We start from the raw sequence: 12,283 nt of genomic DNA on the forward strand, positions 1-12,283 counted from the left end.
TACAGTGCACCCATCTTCTAATGGCTCCTTCCAGCAGGATAATGCACCATGTCACAAAGCTAAAACCGTCTCAACACTGTTTTTTAGAACAAGACAATGAGGTCTCTGCACTCCAATGGCCTCCACAGTCACCAGATCTCAATCCAATAGAGCAACTTTGGAATGTGGTGAGTAAGGATGATCTCTGGCGTGTTCGCATTCTACACGTGCAGAGCCCGCCAGGAAGTGTGCACGGCGCTGCGCTAATCACAGCCAGGGAGACATTTCCCGATCTCTGCAGCCGAGCATCGGGACAATGTCTCCCTGGCTGTGATTAGCGCAGCGCCGTGCACACTTCCTGGCGGGCTCTGCACGTGTAGCATGCGAACACGCTGGAGCTCATCCTTAGTGGTGAGATGGGAGATTTGCATCATTGATGTGCGGCCAACAAATATGCTGCAACTGTGTAATGTTATTATGCCACTATGGACCAAAATCTCTGAGGAATGTTTCCAACACCTTGTTGAATTTATGCCACGAAGAATGAAGGCAGTTCTGAAGGGGCTGGTGAGTGTCTATATCAGGGCTCGACAAATCCCGGGCGCCAGGTCGCCATGGCGACTAGAAATGGTGTCCTGGCGACTTTTTTTTTAACTGGCGCCATCTGGTGGTGAGCCGTTGGTATTACAAGTTATTACCACCAGATGTGTGAGCTGGCGCCATCTGGTGGTGGCCGTTGGTATTACAAGTTAAGCATTACAAGTTAAACAGCAATTCTAATGTCATTTTACACTATTTTCACTGCCATCTTCTTCCCTCTAATTAGAACCCCCAAACATTATGTATATTTTTTATCCTAACACCCTAGAGAATAAAATGGCGATCGTTGCAATACTTTCTGTCACACCGTATTTGCGCAGCGGTCTTACAAGCGCACTTTTTTGGGAAAAAACTACACTTTTTAATAAAAAAATAAGACAACAGTAAAGTTATCCCCATTTTTTTTAATATTATGAAAGATAATGTTACGCCGAGTAAATTCATACCCAACATGTCACGCTTCAAAATTGCGTCCGCTCGTGGAATGCCGACAAACTTTTACCCTTTAAAATCTTCCTAGGCGACGTTTAAAAAAATCTACAGGTTGCATGTTTTGAGTTAGAGGAGGACTAGGGCTAGAATTATTGCTCTCGCTCTACCAATCGCGGCGATACCTCACATGTGTGGTTTGAACACTGTTTACATATGCGGGCGCTGCTCACGTATGTGTTCGCTTCTGCGCGCAAGCTCGTCAAGGCGGGGCGCGTTTTCTGGCTCCTAACTTTTTTAGCTCCTAGATTCCAAGCAAATTTGTCAACCCCTGGTGTATATGTTAAAGTGAATTTATTAATGGTAAAACAAAAGACCTCCAAATACCAGCAAACATAAAGATATAAGTGAACAATTAAACAAATGACAAAATACCTAACCACCTAATACAGTATGAAGAACACAGGGAATACCAGAGATGCAAGGAAGGGGAGTACCAGGACTGAGATCAGGAAACGGGGGAGCAGATATAAGGCTGCCGGGTATAGGATGCAGGGCAAGAACAAAATTAAGAGCAGAATAATTGGCAAGAAACATCAGACTTGGCACAACAAAGCAAAACACTGGTGTGAAGTGTACTAGCAGAGGAGAAACTAAACACCCTCCCAGCAACCAGCATCAGGTGGAGACTGATTACTAGAAACTGCTGGGAGACACTCGCTGGTGGACACTACAACACTCAGAACTCTCAGAACATTCAGCTCCAAGAGGCATAGTGCCACGAGCACTTGACCCAGGTCTTGACAACCACCCACCTAATGGGCACTGTGGTGCAGATTTTGTAAGGATTAAAAGAAGCAGGGAGGTGGCCTTCTCACTGCCTGTCAAATGCCTTCTGAAAAGTGATCCACCACAGATTGCTTTTCAGGGAGAACTGCTAGAATAAATGAGCCCTTAGGAATGTTGTAAGACGACATAAAACAACAATCCAGCTGGAAAAGGCACAGGTGTGTCCAATCTTTGTAGATGGAATGAGGAAATAGAACTGGCCAATCTTGCATGCCAGGTGTGTGATCACTGGCCTGTATCGGAATGAAAGAAGGAAGTCAGTTACCAAAGAAAAATGTTGAATTTACTCTGCTGCACAAAAAATGACATTTATAGAATTCTTGGTCACGTCGGACTAATCCTGTACTAAACACAAAGGGCCAGATTCACAGAAGAGATACGACGGCGTATCTCCTGATACGCCGTCGTATCTCTGTGTTCCGGCCGTCCTAACTATGCGACTGATTCATAGTCACGCACAGCTAGCCCTAAGATCCGACACGTGTAATTGAATTACACTGTCGGATCTTAAGGATGCAATTCTAGGCCGGCCGCTAGGTGGCGAGGCCATTGCGGTCGGCGTAGAATATGCAAATGACTAGTTACGGCGATTCCCGAACGTCCACGCTGCCCGTCGATCTAACTTTACGTAGTTTCCGTCGAGATACGTCGCGTAAAATTAGGGCTGAGCCCTAGGTGTTCTAAGCCATATTAAGTATGGCCGTCGTTCCCGCGTCGAAATTTAAAAAATCACGCCATTTACGTTAACGTCTAAACACATGATGTCCGTGCGACGTCATTTAGCGCAATGCACGTCGGGTAATTTTCCAGACGAAGCATGCGCAGTACGTTCAGCGCGGGAACACGCCTAATTTAAATGGTGCCCGCCCCATTTGAATTGGGCGGGCTTGCGCCGAGCGCATTTACGTTACACCGCCGCAAGTTTACAGGTAAGAGTTTTGAGAATCAGGCACTTACGCTGTAAACCTGCGGCGGTGTAACGTAAATGGGATACGTTACGCCGCCGCGGAGTAACGTAAATCTATGTGAATCTGGCCCATAGTCAGTAATAATGGAATTCACCACATTTACCCAAACATGACCCTACATAAAGTGAAGTGGAAAAGCACAGAAATAGCAAGTATTTAAAATGCTCACCTAGTGTTTTCCTTTCTATAAATTATTTTTATTTACTTTTATTCACGTTCTGCCACAATCTTCCTGACAACTTCTGTCCATTGCTCTGGTCCCAATGATGTACTCACTATGACGACAACTCTCCTGATACCTTTTCTTGATTTAGATAATTTGAGTCACATGTCTGAGTTTGCTGGGGCCACTAACAAGTCAGCTAGTGGAACCAAAGCACACTGTGATCGATACACAATCTAATGCCGCGTACACACGACCGTTTTTCGGGTTGTAAAAAATTGACGTTTTTTTTTTAATGTCATTAAAAACGATCGTGTGTGGGCTCCAGAGCATTTTTCACGATGTAAAAAATAGGCATTAAAAATTTTTCATGACGTTTTTAACGTTGTCGTTTTTTACATCGTAAAAAATGGTCGAGAGTGGGCTTTAACGACGTGAAAAAAACGCGCATGCTCAGAAGCAAGTTATGAGACGGGAGCGCTCGTTCTGGTAAAACTAGCGTTCATAATAGAGATAGCACATTCATCCCGCTGTAACAGACTGAAAAGCGCAAATCGTCTTTTACTAACACAAAATCAGCAAAAGCAGCCCCAAGGGTGGCACCATCCGAATGGTACTTCCCCTTTATAGTGCCGTCGTACGTGTTGTACGTCACCGCGCTTTGCTAGAGCATTTTTTTTTCACGATCATGTGTAGGCAAGGCCGTTTTAACGATCGGGTTGAAAAATACGTTGTTTTTTCTAGAACATTAAAAATTAAATTTTTTTATGTCGTTTTCGTTCGGCTTTTTCCGGCTTTTAGTTAAAGCTGCTATATGGTGGCGTACTCAATGTTAAGTATGGGCGTCGTTCCCGCGTCCAATTTTGAATTTTTTACGTCGTTTGCGTAAGGGATTTGCGTAGAATGACGTCACCGTCGTAAGCATTGGCTGGTTCCGGGTTAATTTGGAGCATGCGCACTGGGATACCCCCACGGACGGCGCATGCGCAGTTATATTGGGTCACGACGTATTTACATAAAACACGCCCCCATTACATCCATTTGAATTCCACGCCCTTACGCCGCCAAAGATACACTACGTCGCCATAACTTACGGTGCAAATTCGTTGAGGATTCGAAAAAAAAAATTGGGCCGGCGTAGTGTATCTTAGATACGCTACGCCCGGCGGATTCTTGTGCGCAGGTACGTGGATCTGCCCCTTTGTAACTATTTAGTAATAGTATGAAGCACATTATGCAAGCCATCATGTGTTAACCATTTTGGGCCAGATCCTCGTAGCGCAGCGCATTCCTACGTCCGGTGTAGCGTATCTCTGATACACTACGCCGCCGTAACTTACAGCGCATTTTCCTTATCCTCAAAGAATTTGCGCCGTAAGTTACAGCGGCGTAGTGTAACTTTGGCGGCGTAAGGGCGTGCAATTCAAATGTATGTGATGGGGGCGTGTTTTATGTTAATACGTCGTGACCCAACGTAAATGACGTTTTTTTTAACGGCGCATGCGCCGTCCGTGGGGGTATCCCAGTGCGCATGCTCGAAAATAAACCGGAACAAGCCAATGTTTACGACGATGACGTCATTCTACGCAAATCCCTATTCGCGAACGACTTACGCAAACAACGTAAAAAATTCAAAATTCGACGAGGGAACGACGGCCATACTTAACATAGGATACGCCTCATATAGCAGGGGTAACTATACGCCGAAAAAAGCCTTACGGAAAAAATGCGCCGGCCGGACGTACGTTCGTGGATCGCCGTATCTAGCTAATTTGCATACTCGACGCGAAATTCGACGGAAATGCCATCTAGCGGCCGGCGGAAAAATGCACCTAAGATCCGACGCCGTTCTAAGACGAACGCCAGTCGGATCGAGCCCAGATGCAGTCGTATCTTGTTTTGTAGATACAAAACAAAGATACGATGCGGGAACTTTGAAATTACGCGGCGTATCAATAGATACGCCGGCGTAATTCTTCTGTGGATCTGGCCCTTAGTCATTTAGCCATTTAGTTCTGTGGATTGCTGCCCTGGTGAAAATGAAAATGTATGTGTGGTCCACATCCCCTATATGACTGAGCCCCAAGCTTTGTACCTCTCCTCCTTAGGCTCAATTCACATCTATGCATGTTGCTTTTGAGTGTTACGTTTGTGCTTTTTTGCTGTGCTTTCTGGGTGTTTTTTAACCGCGCTTTTACTGCGATTTTCATTTTTTTTACACTGTATATAGCTCGTTGCTAAGGAGGGGGGCCGGGAAGCTGGCTGCCGCCTCCTTGACAACCGATGAGTCATCAGCTGTCAGCGGAATGTAAAAAAATAAATTGCCGTCTGGATTAGGAGGGGATCCCAACGCCAATTTTCTTTAAAAAAATGGTGTGGGTTCCCCCCAAAATCCATACCAGACCCTTATCCGAGCATACAGCGAGTGCCCCCCCCTTCTGAACCATACCCCCCCCCCAGACTGCTGGGCTCTGATGAAGAGGCTTAGAGCTTCGAAACGCGTCAGCTGGTGGTGACCCCCTTCACTTTCTCTACGATCGATCGGAGTATGGTTCGAGGTCATCTCTTTTCAGCTTATGTCGATAAAGCTTTACTGCGATTTTTTCCGCTACATTTGTGAGTAGGCCCTGTATATATTTGAATTTTATTCAAATCTTTTAACAGTAATACACTAGGCTGGTGCGCCTTTGTTCTATTTTCTCTTTTCCACTGTAGATACAATGGGCATGTGAAAAGTCAAACATTAAAGTGGAACTTTAGTATGTTTTTCATGTTTCCATCTATTAAATCTTCTGCCCTTGTTGTTTTAACTTTGGGTAGTCGGGATTGACTCTTGTCTGGTCATTAGCCTAGACTTATGACCTCATGCACAGCTCTCTCTCTCTCACTCTTGTGAGAGTTTGCCAGGAAGAGAGGGGGATTAATCATAAGAGGGCCAATAAGAGCTGCAGAGCTGGGGGTGTGTGTCGGTGTAAATCCAGGAAGTGAACAGGCAGCAGCTTCAGCTTCCCACAGTTAAAATGATTGCAGCCAGACTCAGTGGAGGGAGATTTCTGCAGCATATTTGATAAGTACAGAATCAAGCACTTTGGCCCAGATTCTCAAAGGGCTTACGACGGCGCAAGGCAACGTGCGCCGTCATAAGTCCTAATCTGGGCCGTCGTATCTATGTGACTGAATCTTAGAATCAGTTACGCATAGATAACCATTAGATCCGACAGGCGTAAGGCTCTTACGCTGTCGGATCTTAAATGCAATTATTTTTTGTCGTCTCCGTCGTTTTCCCGATCGAGTATGCAAATTAGCAAAATACGCGAATTCCCGAACGTACGCGCGGTCGACGCAGTGAAGTTACGACGTTTACGTTAGATTTGCCTACGCGTAAAGTTGCCCCTGCCATATGAGGGGCAACCAATGTTAAGTATGACCGTCGTTCCCGCTTCGAAATTTAAAAATTTACGTTGTTTGCGTAAGTCGTCCGTGAATGGGGCTGGACGCCATTTACGTTCACGTCGAAACCAATGACGTCCTTGCGACGTCATTTAGCGCAATGCACGTCGGAAAATTTTAGGGACGGCGCATGCGCAGTACGTTCGGCGCGGGAACGCACCTAATTTAAATGATCCACGCCCCCTACCCGGCTCATTTGAATTAGGCGGGCTTGCGCCGGAGGATTTACGCTACGCCGCCGCAACTTTACAGGCAAGTTCTTTGTGAATAATGCACTTGCCTGTAAAACTTGCGGCGGCGTAACGTAAATGACATGCGTTACACCGCCGCTGTTTTACGCCCAGATACGAGAATCTGGGCCAGTGTTTATACATTGGAGTCTACAGAATCTTGGTTGTTGCTAGACATGTGCACTGCTGAAAATTTTGTTTGTTTTTGTTTCATTTATTTTTTGTTTTTTTAGTTTTTCGGGTCATTCGTTATGATCGAAATTTGGAAATTCAGTAACTCGAAAATCTGAAAATTCGAAAGAATTAAAATTCGAAATAATTACTAACTAATAATAGTAGTAATATATTTAATATATTTTTTTCCTGAACACATAGGGATGTTATAGGAGTCATAGTGAAGCTCTCAGCTTTCGGATATGGACAACCAAAAACAGGTCATAAAATAAAAACTGTAAACATTTTTTTTTTTAAGAAATATGTTTTTAGAAAGCAGTAAAATAGCACACGTTGGATGAAATGACATAAAAGATCTCAATTTATTGTAATTATACATCTTAAAAAAAATACTTAATTAGGAAAAAAAAATGTCCAACATCGAAATTACATTAAAAACTCGACTTTTCTATTCTAATGAAATGAAGGGATGTCCACCTGAAATGAAATCTAATAAAATTGAAATGGATGCTCCACTTTGAGTATACAAAAGATTATAAACTGCTGCGCTACTAGAAAATTAAAAGAGCAAAAAAATGCCAATCTAAACATATATCTAAAGTGCAGAACACATCTGGAAAAGTTGTGACTATACAATTGCAGATTAAGGACTTCAATAAACATGAAGGTCCAAAATATCTGTTATGTATACGATGTATGTATCTTCGTGCTTTCTAAAAAATGTCAATAAAAATCGTTAATGATAAAAATAAAGATGAAGGTCCTTTAAATTTCCCAATTGTGCAATGGTGCGTCACTTTGAGTGTTAAAACATCAAGAGGGGACGTCTTCCCGGCATCCCAGTCATGCAGAACATCAGTGTCAGTGACACCAAACATTTAGGCTGCTTTCACACTGAGGCGCTTTGCAGGCGCTATTGTGCTAAAAATAGCGCCTGCAATGTGCCCGCCGCCCGGAAAGAGACGCTCCTTTCTATCCAGTGTGAAAGCCTGAGGGCTTTCACACTGGAGTGTTGCGCTGGCGGGACGCAAAAAAAAGTCCTGCCAGCCGCATCTTGTAGGAGCGGTAAAAATAGCGCCCCTGCCCATTGAAAATAATTGGATAGCGCCTCCAACACGCCCGCAAAGAGGCGTTTTTGCGGGCGGTTTTAACCCTTTTTCGGCCGCCAGCGGGGGTTAAAACCGCAACGCTAGTAGCCGACAATCGCGGCAAACAAAGCGGTAAAACGCCGCTAAAAATAGCAGCGTTTTACAGCCAGCGCACTCAGCGCTTCAGTGTGAAAGTAGCCTAACACGACCTAACCTGCTTTACAGATATGTAGCCCATTGGTTGAGCCTCTCCCTTTCGTACAGGTCTGCAAAGGTGACCCCAATGTTCTATCAAAAAAAAAGATACATAAATTAATTTTTTGTTTATTTCATCAACCCAGACTAAAAAGTTAATAATTAGTTAATAAAGTTAATAATTAGTTAAACAAGCTAAAAAATGTCTCCAGGTTTTCATATACCGTATATACTCGAGTATAAGCCGACCCGAATATAAGCAGAGGCACCTAAAATGGGAAAACGTATTGACTCGAGTATAAACCTAGGGCGTCCATCTGCATGCCTCACTGTGCCCATCTGCATGCCTCACTGTGCCCATGCCTCACTGTGCCCATGCCTCACTGTGCCCATGACTAGACTGATGTTTAACACGGGAGTCTATGGAATGGGTGCCCGGCTTTGAAAAATCGGTGCTCCTCCAGACAACAAACTTCGCACACTTGTAGAGGAGAAATGGGACTACATGTGTGCCAAGTTTCGGGTCCAGGGGGCCTACGACTGGCCGGTACCGGGTCCCCAAAGTCACCGGAGAAATTACCGTTGAACATGGGAGTCTATGGAAGGGGTGCCCAGCTTCGAAAAATCGGTGCTCCCCTGGACAACAAAGAGTGGGGCTAAATGTGCACCAAGTTTGGGGTCCAGGGGAATACCGGCCGGCCAGTACCGGGTCCCCAAAGTCCGGGAGATCAGGCGCAAAAAGGTGACTCGAGTATAAGCCGAGGGGGGCATTTTCGGCACAAAAAAATGTGCAGAAAAACTCGGCTTATATACAAGTATATACGGTATTTGCCCTATCAAGTATTTTTTTTAAATCCAGGGCACTGAAAAAAACTGGGGTCAGTGTACAATGAAATGTAACAATATAAAGAATACTAATGGGCAGTTATTCATTGCAACCAATCAGATGTCAGTAGTGTAATGTAATCAGAAGATTTATGATTGGTTCCCCTGGATTACAGGACTAACAACCCAATGATAGTTGATTTCTATACGGTTGCTATGAGTGTTGCACACTGCTCTTTGTCTTAAAAATCACTTTCGCCCGAAAGTGGTTTTTCAGATTTGCTAAAAATGTAGTCAAATGATGTCTCTCCTTTTTATTATATACAATTGCCAGTCCTGACCAAGTGTTAAAGCCTTTACAATTATAACTTCCTTCGCCCTTCCTAACGCCTTCATTCTGGCCTTGTTGGAAGTAGGTGGAAACACAGGGGCAGATCCAGAAAGAAATACATTGGCGCAGCGTATCAGAGATACACTACGCCGCCGTACCTTACCTAGCGCATTTTCGAATCCTCAGCGAGTTCGCGACGTAAGTTACGGCGGCGTAGTGTATTTCTGGCGCCGTATTTCAAATTGGGCAGGTTGGGGGCTGGTTTCATTTAAATGAAGTGCGTCCCCGCGCCGAATGAAATGCGCATGCGTCGTTCCTAAATTTCCCGCCATTCATTGCGCTAAATGACGTCGCAACAACGTCATTTTTTGAACTTAGACGTGACTTACGTCCATCCATATTCATGGACGACTTACGCAAAAAAAAAAAATTCAAATTTCGACACGGGAACGACGGCCATACTTTAACATGGCAAGTCCATCTATACGCCGCAAAATAGCAGCTTTAACTATACGCCGGAAAAAGCCGACTACAGACGACGTAAGAGAATGCGACGGCCGCGCGTACGTTCGTGGATCGTCGGAAAAAGCTCATTTGCATACCCGACGCGGAAAACGACGCAAACTCCACCCAGCGGACGCCAAAGTATTGCATCTGTCATCCGAAGGCATACGAAGCCGCACGCCTGTCGGATCGAACCCAGATGCCGTTGTATCTTGGTTTGAGGATTCAAACTAAAGATACGACGCGGGAAATTTGAAAGCACGCCGGTGTATCAGTAGATACGCCTGCGTACTCGCTCTGTGGATCTGCCCCACAGAGTCTACGAGGTTAGCAGGGGATTGCACATCCCTTCCATACTCATTTAAATCGAAACCATCAATTTTGGGTCAAATTAATTATTAAGGTTATACAAAACTGCCCACACATATACAATATTGATGCATACAATGAACCACACTATTCACTGCATCTAACATAGGTAGAAAAAATTCTACTACACATATAGCCTTACCGCTAGGAAATCCTGTGCCCCGATGGCACACTTTTTAGGCAAACTTTGCCCAAAATATTGTAACAACTCCATAATGAATAGAGAATGCTGCTGCTGGTGCTCTCTTGTAAATACATGGTGCTGCATGGTCTCCAACAATAATTGGAGGGGTTTTCCAAGTTTTTAGCTTTTTTGTTTTTCATGTCTATAATGTACTTGAAACCATAGTTACATAGTAGGTGAGGTTGAAAAAAGACACAAGTCCAACCTATGTGTGTGATTATATGTCAGTATTACATTGTATATCCTTGTATGTTGCGGCTGTTCAGGTGCTTATCTAATACTTTTTTTTAATTATCGATGCTCCCCTGCTTAGACCACCGCCTGTGGAAGGGAATTCCACATCCTTGCCGCTCTTACAGTAAAGAACCATTAAGGTTAAACCTCTTTTCTTCTCATTTTAATGAGTGGCCACATGTCTTGTTAAACTCCCTTCCACAAATATTTTTTATCCCTATTGTGGGGTCACCAGTACGGTATTTGTATATTGAAATCATATCCCCTCTAAAGCGTCTCTTCTCCAGAGAGAATAAGTTCAGTGCTCACAACCTTTCCTCATAACTAAGATCCTCCAGACCCTTTATTAGCTTTGTTTCCCTTCTTTGTACTCTCTCCATTTCCAGGACATACTTCCTGAGGACTGGTGCCCAGAACTGGACAGCATACTCTAGGTGCGGCCGGACCAGAGTCTTGTAGAGACCACATAGTTTATTTTACCGCCTCAGAGTGTGGTCGCTGTAAGATATAGTGGGCCAAGCCAAGAATAAAACTTGAGGGCCACCCAAAATATAAATGAATAGTAAGGGTTAGAGCTAAAACCAACACATATCAAAACAGCCATAGATTAGGCCAGATGGGCCAAAAAGGATTGAGAGGACACATGTCAATTTGGGGACACTGGATTTGGAAAATCCTTGGCATCTACCTTCTAGACATAAGGCTGAAAAGATGGCACCTAGGACGGGAGATCCTAGGGCACAAAATGTGTCCATTCTCCAGTAGGAAGGGCTATATTTCAGTGGTTATACCACCTGCCAAATTCAAAAATAATAATGATTATAATTCCTACAATTTTAAGCCAAAAAAGATGCCTAAAAATAAGGGGGCAGATCCTCAAAGAAATTAAGCGGCGTATCTCTTGATACGCCGTGTAATTTCAAATTTTGCGCGTCGTATCTTTGTTTTAGTATCCACAAAACAAGATAAGACGGCATCTGTGTTAGATCCGACAGGCGTACGTTTTCTTACGCCGTCGGATCTTAGATGCAATTTTTCCACGTCCGCTAGGTGGCGTTCCCGTCGTAATCCACGTCGAGTATGCAAATTAGCTATTTCCGACGATCCACGAACGTACGACCGGCCGTTGCATTTTTTTACGGCGTTTCCGTTCGGCTTTTTCCAGCGTATAGTTAAAGCTCCTATATGGTGGCGTACTCAATGTTAAGTATGGCCGTCGTTCCCGCGTATAATTTTTAAAATTTTACGTAGTTTGCATAAGTCGTCCGTGAATGGAGCTGGACGCCATTTACGTTGACGTTGAAAACAATGACGTCCTTGCGACGTCATTTGGAGCAATGCACCCTGGGAGTTTTTACGGACGACGCATGCGCAGTTCGTTCGGTGCGGGGACGCGCTTCATTTAAATGAAACACGTCCCCTACCCGCCCAATTTGAATTCCGCGCCCTTACGCCGCGAGAGATACACTACGCCGCCGTAACTTACAGCGCAAATTAGTTGAGGATTCAAACCAAAGCCAAGTAAGTTACATCGGCGTAGCGTATCTTACATCTGCGCCGGGCGCAGCGTATGTATGTGGATCTGCCCCAAGGTTTTTAATTTATTTGTAATCTGGTAAGAAAATGTAAGCTGATATTCTTACATAGAGGCAATAGCGGGATCAGATGCTCAGACAAGATGGGTGACACAGCATGGAAACAGAATATCTGC

The sequence above is a fragment of the Rana temporaria genome, chromosome 6 (genome assembly GCF_905171775.1).
Source record: "Rana temporaria chromosome 6, aRanTem1.1, whole genome shotgun sequence".
Classification (NCBI taxonomy): Eukaryota; Metazoa; Chordata; class Amphibia; order Anura; family Ranidae; genus Rana; species Rana temporaria.